Genomic DNA, 14245 nt, shown 5'->3' with positions numbered 1-14245 from the left:
TGACTGTAGAACGCACAAGCGGAAGTCATGGATGGAATGGAGAAATTGCTCCGCAGTGTAAATATCAATTAGCCACGCGCTCCGTTAACTCTTTGTTCACTGCATCTCCGTTCACTAAATAATACCATGGGGATGGACAATGGTCTCAAAAAGCTGATAACACTGCAGGCACAGGGATACCTCATAATAAAGAAAACATGCAGTAAGAGAACAATATAAACGAACACCTAATACATTCTAAAATTATAAATATTATAAAAACCACTTAGTCTCAAAGTCAATATTGAGACCCCTTGGGGTCAAAGTGCGTAGATCATAAATGGTCTTCATTTCTAGCCTGGCTAGGTCTCCTTCCTGATCTTGGGTTCTCCATTTACAGGGAGATATCTTAATGCCACAAAAAGAAATTAAATATTTAGGATCACATAAATGTTTATCTTTAAAATGGAGGGGAACACTATGAGTTTCAACACCCTTACGGATATTCCTACAATGTTCTGAGAGTCTTTCTTTCAGCATACGAGTAGTTCTGCCTACATACTGACTCCCACAGCTGCATTCCAGTAAATAAGCACAATTCTTGCTGTGACATGTAATAAAATCTTTAATAATATATGTCTTCCCTGTTTGATTTGATTTATATTGAGTGATTTTACTTGTGGGGCTCTTACATGTTTTACACATCATGCAAGTCCCACATCGATGGAACCCCTCGGTTTTAATCATTTTCCTTGGACCTGGTTCGGAGGTCATACTACGTACCAAGGAGTTGTTTAAATTATCAGCTCTTCTATAAATAAAAGTGGGTTTCTTCTCAATAAACTTTCTTAATGCTGGATCTCTATATAAAATCTGCCAATGCTTAGAAATTATGTTCTCCACTTGACGAAATTGATTATTGAATTTTGTAATGAAGGGGATACATTCCTTGTTATATTTTTTATACCCTCCATCTTTTTTATTAAAAAAATCATTCCTATCAGAATTTCTAATTTTTACACGTGCATCCTCAACTTTTCCAGCATCATAGCCTTTCGCCACAAAATGTTTTTTTAAAATTTCTGATTGTTCTTCGTATTCTAAAATCTCCGTACAATTCCTACGAATGCGTTGGAACTGTCCCGCAGGAATACTTTTTAACCAACTAAAATGATGGTTGCTAGTGTAATCTATGTAAGAGTTGCAATCTGTAGGTTTAATGTAATTCCGAGTTAATAGACATCCATCCTTTATATAAAGTGTCAAATCCAAAAAATTCACTTGGTTAATACTAATATCAAAAGTTAAAACAATATTCTGAGTATTGGAATTAAGGGATGAACAAAAAGTGTCTAAGGATAATCTGTCACCTTTCCAAATAAAAAAGATGTCGTCTATATAGCGTGTCCAGAGCACTAGGCTGGCCCCAAGAGATGGATCCTCAAATATCGAAGTGGACTCCCAATGGGCCATAAATAAATTGGCATAACTCGGCGCCAGTCTAGTGCCCATCGCTGTCCCAGATACCTGAAGATAAAAATCGCCTAAAAACCAAAAAAAGTTATTGTTTAAAATGAAGGATATACCATCAATAATAAAAGATTTTTTATCCTCTGAGATGTCCTCCTTGTTCAAAAAATATTTAATGCCCTCTAGACCTGCTTGATGTTGTATTATGGTATACAGTGAAGTAACATCCGCAGTGACTAGAAACCAACCTGCCTCCCAAACAATATGTTTCAATCGTTCTATCAAAGCTAAGCCATCTTTCAAATAAGAAGCGGTTTTGTGGACTAATGGCTGAAGTAGATGGTCTAAAAAATGGGATAAATTTGAGGTCAAGCAGTTGGTTCCAGCCACAATGGGGCGCCCTGGGGGTTTTTCAGCATTTTTATGTATCTTGGGCAAGATATATAGTACCGGTATTGACGGTTTTTCTATTTTCATATATAGTCTCTCTGAATCTGAGTAGATATCCTTATTTGCATATAAAGCCAAAAGGATATCTAAGTTTTTTACAATCCTCTCAACTTCTTATATGTGTTGGAGTCCCCTAATTGTCTTAAGACTTCCGCATTATAATCCTCTATTGACATAATTACAACCCCCCCCCCTTTGTCTGCGGGTTTTATAACTATTTCCTTGTTCTTTTTTAGTGATTTAATAGCTTCTAGTTCTTCCTTTGACAAATTCATGTCCCTTCGTTTCCTTGGTTTCAGCAATTCTAAATCTTCTTTGACTAGTTTCTCGAATGATTCAACAAAACATCCTTTCTTGTATGTGGGATTAAATGTCGATTTCCTCTTAAATACTGATATTGGACCTTCTGGGATGGGTTCCATACCCTCACTTTTCTCTGAATAGAACTTTTTAAGTGCAAGTTTCCTCACAAATTTTTGAAGATCGATGAAAACCTCAAAGGGGTCCATCCTACTACTAGGGGCAAACTTTAGGCCTTTTTCTAAGACCCGTATCTCATATTGGTTTAGGGCATACTTACTGAGATTATAAATCTTAGTACTCGACTTTAAGTCCGAAGTGTCCAATTTTTCCCCAAGAGGGTGAATATTTGGGGGAGAACTATCAGCTCCTTTTTTTCTTCTTTGTCTAATCCTTCTTCTACTATTTAAATGCTTACATTTTCCTCCTCTCTTCCCACGTTTTCTCTGTTTCTTCTGTTGGGCATTCTCATTTGAGACCGACCCTCTCCTAAAAAACGATCCTGATGTGGTCTTCCTGAAAAGGAACCCTTCCTAAGGGAGACCTCATCATCATCATCATATCTTCCCTCATAAGGGCCAGAACGAGAGCTCTTAAAACCTCTTCGAAAGTTTGTTTTTGATCTAGAGTAAACATCTCCACCTGGATTATAAGATCTTCTACCATAATATTGCTTTCTTACAGAGGGGCTCTTATGATCCCAATCCCATTCTTGTTTAGAATCCCCATAATTGTAAATATTTGATTTATTTATCAATCTATCATTATAAGGGGTTTTGGATATAGGTCCAGAGACCCTAAGTGATTTTTCTTCTGGGAACGATTTCCTTTCATATTTATCCTGGAATTGAATCTCTTTCCTGGTAATATGATGTTGCAAACCAAGTTTATAATCATTTTTATCCCTTCCATATTTTTTCCGTTTTTTAGAAATAATTTCCCTTTCACTTTTTTCTATTCTAATAGTTATTTTTTCCTCCATAGTTTTAAAATCCTCTGAATTTGAAAAGGGTTTAACAAGAGATAAGTATATTTCAATTTCCTCTTCTATTTTAACCAATTCTCTACTCCTTTCCTGAATGATAAGTTCCATCAGAGATTTGGAACATGAGTCTAGGATTTTAAACCAGGATTCTTTAAATTCTTCAGTTTCTGTATTGAAGGATGGGGTTTTATCAAGCCTTAAACCCCTTGGGATCATTCCTTCACTTAAATATTTTTCTAAGGAAACCAACTCCCACCAAATTTTGCCTTCCTTTATAATTAGTTTTTCTAATGTAAACATAGCACTTCCAATATCATCATCTTTCACAGTAGTAACATGATTTTCATCAAATATTTGTTCAATAAGAGATTTGCGTTTGCTTCTATAAGTGAACATATTAATAAGCAGCAGGACACAATACAATGGTGAAGATACGAAGAAAACAAAGAAAAAAGGTATGTGACTTGCGCTAAAAGAACGGCAGCCGGGGTCCAACCCACAGAATCACCAGCTCTTAACCTTGCAAAACATATACAGAAAATAAGAGAAGGCCACCCAGCGCTGCTCTGAAAAACAATTATTTGTTAAAAAGATTAATAAAATATATTATGAAAGGTTCTTCTGTCCGATAACACCAATCCAAGTCCTTAGGGAACTTCAAGCAATCGATGTCAACTGATATATCCCAATGAGAGTATGCTCACCTCAAAATGGTGAAAAATGTGCACATAAAGGTATCTTTAAGGAGATCTTCTAGATTTATTCAGGGATAACCTTTGTCCTACTGTAATCGATGTTCCATGGACCCTCAAATAGAATCACAGAGAGCGCACTCCCATCGTGTAAAGCAGTAAAGCAATTTATTCACAATAAACACGTAACAAACAGCACAGGACAAAAAGATATGTATAATAATAATAATTTTAAAAATCCCCCTTCGGGGTATCCTGCGTACCGGAATGGGCCTAGAGATAGGCACTGTAAAGAACGTGGGTGGATAGATGTTAACCCGGGTACATCTCCTCCCCGATCAGTCCAGAGAAAATCCTTTCCTAGGTCCAGCCAGGCAGCAGTAATTTCTCCCACACCACCAACGCGTTTCGGAAACCTGTTCCTTCCTCAAGATGTATGGGATAATTGGAAACTAAAGCTCCTTATATACCTGAACACATGATTGATAGTGTTCATTAATAAAAACACCTGTGATCCTAATGATACATTTTTTAAAATAATAAATGCGTCAAAATGACCAAAAAAAACTCTGCAATATCCACATAACATACATGATGATAATCCCAAGACCCTAAAACAAAACAAACTTTAATAATAAATATATAAAAAATATATAAAAAACATGTAAAATCTCACAAAGTGTCCCCGATTGGTAAGAAACAAAGTGCGGTGCATAATCCTAGCATAAGGCTATCCATCCTTAATGATCCAATTATTTCATTGATCCATTTCCTGCTTTGTTAGTACAGAACGATGTATCCAGAATGTAGCTGCGACGTAATATCCGGTGCGCGGAATCTAAAACCGGATGTCGTTTGCCGTCAGTGAGTCCATCTGGCTTGACACGCAAAAAAGGTATTTCCGGGATATGACCCGCAAAACCGGAAAGTGTAACAATGTCTCAAGTCCTGACTGTAGAACGCACAAGCGGAAGTCATGGATGGAATGGAGAAATTGCTCCGCAGTGTAAATATCAATTAGCCACGCGCTCCGTTAACTCTTTGTTCACTGCATCTCCGTTCACTAAATAATACCATGGGGATGGACAATGGTCTCAAAAAGCTGATAACACTGCAGGCACAGGGATACCTCATAATAAAGAAAACATGCAGTAAGAGAACAATATAAACAAACACCTAATACATTCTAAAATTATAAATATTATAAAAACCACTTAGTCTCAAAGTCAATATTGAGACCCCTTGGGTCAAAGTGCGTAGATCATAAATGGTCTTCATTTCTAGCCTGGCTAGGTCTCCTTCCTGATCTTGGGTTCTCCATTTACAGGGAGATATCTTAATGCCACAAAAAGAAATTAAATATTTAGGATCACATAAATGTTTATCTTTAAAATGGAGGGGAACACTATGAGTTTCAACACCCTTACGGATATTCCTACAATGTTCTGAGAGTCTTTCTTTCAGCATACGAGTAGTTCTGCCTACATACTGACTCCCACAGCTGCATTCCAGTAAATAAGCACAATTCTTGCTGTGACATGTAATAAAATCTTTAATAATATATGTCTTCCCTGTTTGATTTGATTTATATTGAGTGATTTTACTTGTGGGGCTCTTACATGTTTTACACATCATGCAAGTCCCACATCGATGGAACCCCTCGGTTTTAATCATTTTCCTTGGACCTGGTTCGGAGGTCATACTACGTACCAAGGAGTTGTTTAAATTATCAGCTCTTCTATAAATAAAAGTGGGTTTCTTCTCAATAAACTTTCTTAATGCTGGATCTCTATATAAAATCTGCCAATGCTTAGAAATTATGTTCTCCACTTGACGAAATTGATTATTGAATTTTGTAATGAAGGGGATACATTCCTTGTTATATTTTTTATACCCTCCATCTTTTTTATTAAAAAAATCATTCCTATCAGAATTTCTAATTTTTACACGTGCATCCTCAACTTTTCCAGCATCATAGCCTTTCGCCACAAAATGTTTTTTTAAAATTTCTGATTGTTCTTCGTATTCTAAAATCTCCGTACTTTTCCTGCGGGAAAGTTAGGTTTAGGGAGCGGGGGAGGGTTAGGTTTAGGCACCCCTGATGGGAGGTAAGGGATAGGCACTAGCGGGGGAGGTTAGGGTTTGGCACCCCTAAAGGAGGGTTAGAGTTAAGGGGGAGGGTTAGCGTTACTTACCGCCGCTGTCGGGATTTCCTCCATTCGGCCTCACGTTGTTGAGCTTTACAATCCCATTCCGACTTTGACATCTCACCTGTAATAAGAGACAGAGAAGGTTATGCAATACAACATAAAGAAAACATCAACATTCACATATGTTCCAGTCTGCATTCCTGCAAGAAAATACTCAATACGTGATAAATCAAACTTACTATCAACATATCTAATTTGCACTTAGGGCCTGATTCACTAAGGTTTGCTAATTGTGATTGCTGCTGCGATTACGCATGCAGATCTGCTGCAAAATGATGGTAATGTTTGTAATCGCAAAGCCAGCATAGAGATGCCCCCTACCGCATTTTCACATCCATAAGGACTCGCAGACCTGCATATACATTGGTACCATTGAGTAACATCGGCCCCTCACGCACAATTGTAACAGGTCTGACCTTACACAGAAATTGCTAACCTCGTCGCACGCAGTGCACTTTCAAGCTGCGTATGCAATCGCTGAGGCTAATTTATGCAAGCAACAGCGTTCAGACAGGCACACCTGTGTGTATACAACCCCTCCCCTGTCACCACCCCCAAATGCTGATGTCCCGTCCCTCAATCTGTGATGGCTTGGTATCTGCATAGGTGATCCCAGTGAAATCGCAATGCCAGCTCACGCATACCATACCATCAGCCAATCTGCGTACGCTGTTGCAGTTGTGAACCGTAATGAATCATGCCCTTAGTCCTAATAGTGGGTAAGCCAACTGCAATAATTTCTTCAGCTTCTGCACTTGCAATTGGATACACAGTTTATAATGTATTCACGCCTCTTGGACACTTGTTGTTGGTATACGTTCAGGAAGCCGGCCGTCGCAATGCTGAAGCCGGCATCCCAACTACTTAATCCCGGCGAGGGTTAAATGACAGGCGTCTAAATCTAGATGCTTGTCATTTTACCGACGCCGGGAGACCGGTGCCCGGCAACCCGATCGAAGGGATGCCGGGCGCAGAAAGCCGCAGGGGGGGAGGGTTAGGGGCTCCCGGGGGGACTTAGGGTCAGGCACCCCCCCGGGAGGTTAGGGTTAGGCCAGGGGGAGGGAGGGTTATGGTTAGGCAAACCCTGGGGGAGGTTTGGGTTAGGCCCCCCCCTGGGGGACTTAGGTTCAGGCGGCGGGGAAGGGGGAGTTAGGTTTAGGCACTTAGAGGGGGGATTACGGTTAGGCACAGGGGGGGGATTAGGGTTAGGCACTCTAAAGGAGGGTTAGGGTTAGGGGGTAGAATTAGATTAGTTTATACTTACCTTTAGGACGATCAGGATTTCCTCCTCTGTTGGGCTGACGTTGCCGGGATTTGAACCGCCGGCCAAGCGAATCATACCAAATGCCTTGTTGTTGTCTTTGGGACCTATAGCAGATTTCCACTCTTGGCATTCTCTACTTGGCATTGGATCATGGAGTATATAAGAGTCACAGCTAACAATTCCAGCAAACTCCTCAATTGACTCTCTTGGAGGCTTCCCATTGTTCTTATGGAACTCGTGTTCCTCAATGGTAAGGTAATCTGTATTTAATGTTTTCGGGCCTAATTTGAGTAGGTAGTAAAACAAAAAACAGCGCACTTTGGCAATACCACATTGCACTGCAGATGGGGCAGATTTGTGGCTACATGCAAATGCAGCCAGTATTTACTCTACATGCAAAATAAATGAATTTGTACTCCTTGCATTGCAAAATGGTTTGCCCAAATGCTTTTTTTTTCTTTACTCCCAACTCAGAATCAGGCTCTCAGGGGTAAATCTCGATGTTTCCCTTCATGTTCAACCCCGATATTTAAAAGTGCAGTGATTATTCTAGCAAGATCTGGTTAGTAAAAGGGGATGCAGTTAATATTTCAACTGCAGGGATTCAGGCGCTCAGAATGCTGGTGCTGGAATCCCAACCACCAGGATCCATAGGCAAGTATCGGGTTGGGAGGAGGTATAGTGTTAGGGGTTAGGCACTAGGGGTAGGGTTAGGGTTAGGCACTAAGGGGGAAGGGTTAGGTTTAGGGTGCAGGGAGGGGGAGGTTAGGATTAGGCACTAGGGGGGAGGTTAGGGTAGGGAAAGGGGGAGGGTTAGAAAACTGACCAACAAGTGTAGGTATACTAACCCTGCCGGGATCCTGAGCACCGGCTTTCCATACCTATCCCAGTAAAGGCATGAACATGAACAGAAGTGTCGGGTTTTACAAATAAACCACTCAGTCTCTGACACACCGTCAACTGCAGGCATGTCTAGCATCACAAGTCTTTGTGGCTGTACAATACTTTGCTTTAGCTGAAGTAGTCTCATAAATAATGTCTCTTGACAGTCTAAGCTTTTTGTTAATAATGGCCCACAATTAGGGGCCTATTCATAATCACTTAATTTTCACAAAAGCAGGCGAAAATGCATATTTTGACCTGCAATTGTAAAACGTTATCGGGCCATTCATCAAGAAAGTAAAGCAGGAGATATCACAGATATCTCCTACTTACCTTCCTCTTGCGTAATGGCCCGCTGACCCCATACACTAGTATAGGGACAGAATTCATCCAGAGCGGGAGCATTCGCCCATTTTAGATGCTGAATGCTTCTGCTCCTTCCCATTCGGATCCCTCCATGCCTGTCCGGCTCCGTCCGCCGGATGTCGGGAATCTTGTGTGCATGCGTGACCTGTAGGTTGTGCATGCGGTCAAGATTCTCGACATGTCATGTAGGTCGCGCATGCGGCTTCACTGTCATGTAGGTCGCGAACGGCATCACTGTTCCGAAAAGGAGCAGTGAAGCCGCTCGCGGGGACAACTGATTTCGCAGCAGCAATCACCGCGCTGGAGCAATGATGAATTGCTCTGGTAGCTGCGTTGAGTTAGATTGTTATCTTTTGACCCCGATAATTAACATCATGAATAGGACCCTTGCTTTGTTTACAGTTTCCTAGCATGATGCATGTGATGGATTTAGGACCTCATTCAGACCCACCCGCTAGATGCGATCGCTTGCATCCAGCATATGCAAATTTGTCAAAGTGACGGCATGGGAAGCAATCGCTCGCCAAGGCATAAGCCCACCCACTTTGGCTGTGTGAGCGCGATCGCTCTGTGTATACAGACACCCTTTAGCATATGTTGAGATGCCCACTAGCGCACGTCATCTCCAGGAAGTGTATTAAAACATTGGTACATCGAGCACCATCGGTAGCGATCGCAGCACTTATGGTTGCCTTACCCTGCCGCAAGCACTGTGAGGACTTCACTGTAAAAAACATACATGTGACGTGTACTATGACGCTGCCTTTTAATTATGCATGCCTTAAAAACGGTGTTGAAATACCGAGGCATGCCTGCGTTCGCACGTCCACACCCCCGTTATTAGTGTCCTGCCCCTGTTACCACCCACAAACAGCCTCTCCTGTCACTCATTTCACTGGGCTGTCTTTGCTGGGCGAGCGAATGGGCTGCAATCGCACAGAGTAGTTCGCACATGCGCAGAAAGAAACGTACGCATGCGCTTTCACAAACCATCAGGCCACTTGCGCGTGCACAATGCTAGCGAGCGGGTCTGAATGAGATCCTTAGATTCAAGCTTGTGTCTCTTCTCTTTGGGAATGTGGGAAATAATCCCTACCCATGCTTCCAATGGTGTCTTTTTAATATAAACAACTGCCTTCACTACTGCTCTAGTTCTCCCAACTAAAGTTCTATTTGCTCTTCCACTCATGCCATTTAGGTTCTGTGAATATCGATATTTAGCTGATACTGTATGCCATTAAATTTAAGATAGTTGGCTAGATATCTGTTCTCGTATTCTCCGTGAATGTCAGATCTTAGTACCTGTTTGGTTCTCTACAAGGCTTTTGTACTATTTGAAATTGTCTGTTACTTCACTTTTGCTTCTCAGAAAATGAACATGGGTCATCCTACTAGCATCATCGATAAGTGTCATGAAGTATCGTTTCCCACTCATGGATTCTACCCCCATTGGTCCACACACATCAGTACTCTATGTACTAATTTTAAAGGTACTGTTGTTGTGGATGCGGATTTGGGAAAGGTCCAACATGTTTACTTGCCTTTCACACCGCTTTCACATGCTGGTCTTTCAGGATTGTTTACTGACATCCCAGTCAACATGCCATCTCGAAGCGTCTGTATTTATTATGCCCTAGTCTTCTGTGCCATAGCCGCATTGACAGACTGGAATCAGTAACTACCATTGCATGACATTCCACTATGTCTAAGGTGTAGCGTTGTTTGCAATGGGTTGCTGCAGCAATTACAGTCCATCTTTGGTTGTACACAACATACCAACCCTTTCCAAATTGGACTCTGTATCCTGTTTTTTTCAGTACACTAAATGCAATTAGATTAGTTCTTAGATCAGGCACAAATTGTACATCTGTCTGTGACAACTTATTTGCTTTGAATTATCAAGCATTCAGTAATTGTCCCAACTTTTGTGGCATTTAGGACATTTTCTTCTTCTCCCCTGATATTCACTGACCCATGCAGCTTTAATGACCTGAACCAACTTTCATTACAGCTAAAATGTTTTGTGGCTCCTGAGTCCATGTACCAGCAGTCCATGCTGTGGCTGTCTGCTACATTTAATGCTGACTCATTCATGCTTTCACATTTAGGTGATGAGGTGCCAATTGAAACACTGCTCCAGTGCAAGAACAGCAGCTCCTAAAAGGCAGCTGTCCCTGTGATCCCTAACATTCCTACTGAAGTAGCAGTGATACTTGCCACTGCCATTCATGCCAACTGTAGATGCATGACCTGAGTTCATGCATGTGCATGGCTGCAGAACATGCAGTGCAGAGGTTGTGGAGTGATCCAATTGGATCCCTCTTCACAACCCTGGACCTCCTTCCAGTAGGAAGAATGAGGCTCCGGTAACCAATACCATCTGAACATGGCATTGGTTCCCACAAACAAACTCTGAAAACTTTCAGTTTTCAGAGTTTGCTGAATACTAGGTGGCCACATCAAGCCCCTAATATGGGTCCATTATTAAAAACATTCAGAATTAGGGTTTCCACATGTGTAATAAGCCATAACAGATAATAGGCCCTTACATTTTATAATTTAATACATTTTGAACTTTGCAATGCTAGATTATACTGTATGTTTAGAGGACAATAGACACTTAAAATGTAAAATGCAGACCAGAGACAGGTCCTGCTTTTTCTGTGCCACCTCCTTGTGACACTTCTGAATGGCTCCAAAGCTCCAAACCTTATTGCATTCACCAGTAGTAAGAAAATAAATCTAAATAATTTACAAACACCATTACATAATTAATATAACTGTACTGAATCATGAAACGCTATTCATCATAGCAATGACACTCTGAAATGAATACAGACATGACATTCAGAGTGATTTACAAGAACTAATATACATTTAGATGCTTTTAAGAAATTCAGTCCCAAACAGATCATTTGGGATCTAATAAAGTTTCAAAGGTCACAAGAAAACTCAACTTTGTTTTCATGATAAAATAAGTGGGATGCCTGTAACTACAGTTCTAGGCCAATTGGACATTCCTCAAGCCATACCTGTTTGGGCAGTGTTCTAGCCAAGTACATATCAAATAATTTCCATATTTGGGGTTACATCAGGTTAATTATGTCATCAGCATCTTTTATATGTCTGGAATGCAGTACTATCAGCCATCCACCAATTTCTTTAAATTATCCAGAATGAACAGGGTCTACTCTGTGTGTCGCAGGGTGCCATTTGTTAACTTTGCATGGACAATTGGCATCACTTGCTGTTTTGCACTGATGAAAAGTAGTCAGCTTTGAGCTGATGGAAAATGTGAAAATATCTGTATAATTTAGAATTTCAAAGCAACTTCATCCATAATGCATATTGTTCAGGAGTTTGGCAAGACATAAATGGGTTGATGTATAATAAATTAATCAAAAAAACCATTGCTCATAAGAAAAAAAAAATATCTACTGTACCTAGTTAACAGAAATTTGGCACTTCAACTTGGCAATGATGGTGCCTTATTAATCATGTGACAAGGGGCAAATTCATTACTTAGCGGATATTCATTTGCATAATTTCATCATTACGATTGATCAAACAAAAACTACTTTGTTACAGTACAGCTCCGATGTGAATAGCAAACATATAAATGCAAAGCACATATACTAATATACAGAGGAGTAACTAGGTATTTGAAGGCTCCACAGCAAAAGTTTGTAAGTGCCCCTATTTACCACCCAATGGTGAAAAATGTGTATAACACATGTAACTTTGACAAGGAAGATGGGCCTCCCTCAGCTCTGGGCCCCATAGCAATTGCACCCCTTTCACCTATGGTAGTTATGCCCATGCTAATATAACTTTATATTATGTTCAATATTATTGTTATTATTATTATTATTTTTAAGAATAGTTTCTTATGTAGCGCAGCATATTCCGTTGCGCTCTACAATTGGAAACATTAATAGAACAACTGACAGATATATAGGTAGGAAGGCCCTGCTCGCAAGCTTACAATCTATAGGGAAATAGGTATTGATACTAGGGGTGAGCGGGTTCGGATTTCTGAAATCCGAACCCCCCCGAGCCCCCCCGATCCGAGTCCGATCCGAGTCAGGCTCGACTTTTCCCGCCTGACTCGGATCTGAAATCGAGGCAAAACGTCATCATCCCGCCTTCCGAGTCTCGCGGGTTTTGGATCCTATATAAGGTACCCGCGTCGGCGCCATTTTCTCACTCGGCTGTGGACAGTGAAGAGGGAGGGTGGGAGTTAGGGCTGTGTAGTGTAGTGCTGCTGTTGTCTACTACTTCAAAGTCCATAGGGGCTGGCTGTGTTGTGCTGTGCTGCTGTTGTTAATAGGGGCTGTGTCCACTACTTCAAAGTCCATAGGGGCTGGATGGACTGTGTTGTGCAGTCAGTTCTCCATAATGGCTGTGTCCACTCCAAAGTCCTGTGCAGTGTCCCAGTCCTAAAGGGGTGCTGTAGTGTTGTCCAGGGGGTGCTCTGTCCATCAGGGGTGCTCCTCCCAAGTGCTAAAAAAATAATATATTTTCTGTGTTTGTGAATTGTGTGCGCAGTAGCCGCACATGCATCAACAAAGTAGTGACAAGCGTGCGCCTGTGTCATAAGTAAAGGGCCGGCTGGCTTGACCGTTAAGGGTGCTGTAACCCCCGGAAGTACACTCCAGTCCAAACCAAAAAAAAAATTATTTTCTGTGTTTGTGAATTGTGTGCGCAGTAGCCGCACGTGCATCAACAAAGTAGTGCCAAGCGTGCGCCTGTGTCATAAGTAAAGGGCCGGCTGGCTTGACCGTTAAGGGTGCTGTAACCCCCGAAAGTACACTCCAGTCCAAACCAAAAAAAAAATAATTTTCTGTGTTTGTGAATTGTGTGCGCAGTAGCCGCACGTGCATCAACAAAGTAGTGCCAAGCGTGCGCCTGTGTCATAAGTAAAGGGCCGGCTGGCTTGACCGTTAAGGGTGCTGTAACCCCCGAAAGTACACTCCAGTCCAAACCAAAAAAAAAATTATTTTCTGTGTTTGTGAATTGTGTGCGCAATAGCCGCACGTGCATCAACAAAGTAGTGCCAAGCGTGCGCCTGTGTCATAAGTAAAGGGCCGGCTGGCTTGACCGTTAAGGGTGCTGTAACCCCCGAAAGTACACTCCAGTCCAAACCAAAAAAAAAATTATTTTCTGTGTTTGTGAATTGTGTGCGCAGTAGCCGCACGTGCATCAACAAAGTAGTGCCAAGCGTGCGCCTGTGTCATAAGTAAAGGGCCGGCTGGCTTGACCGTTAAGGGTGCTGTAACCCCCGAAAGTACACTCCTGTCCAAACCAAAAAAAAAATTATTTTCTGTGTTTGTGAATTGTGTGCGCAGTAGCCGCACGTGCATCAACAAAGTAGTGCCAAGCGTGCGCCTGTGTCATAAGTAAAGGGCCGGCTGGCTTGACCGTTAAGGGTGCTGTAACCCCCGAAAGTACACTCCAGTCCAAACCAAAAAAAAAATTATTTTCTATGTTTGTGAATTGTGTGCGCAGTAGCCGCACGTGCATCAACAAAGTAGTGCCAAGCGTGTGCCTGTGTCATAAGTAAAGGGCCGGCTGGCTTGACCGTTAAGGGTGCTGTAACCCCCGAAAGTACACTCCAGTCCAAACCAAAAAAAAATTATTTTCTGTG

The sequence above is a fragment of the Taudactylus pleione genome, unplaced genomic scaffold (assembly GCF_031769625.1).
Source record: "Taudactylus pleione unplaced genomic scaffold, aTauple2 ptg000546l, whole genome shotgun sequence".
NCBI lineage: Eukaryota > Metazoa > Chordata > Amphibia > Anura > Myobatrachidae > Taudactylus > Taudactylus pleione.
Note: the sequence above shows the minus strand (reverse complement) of the source record.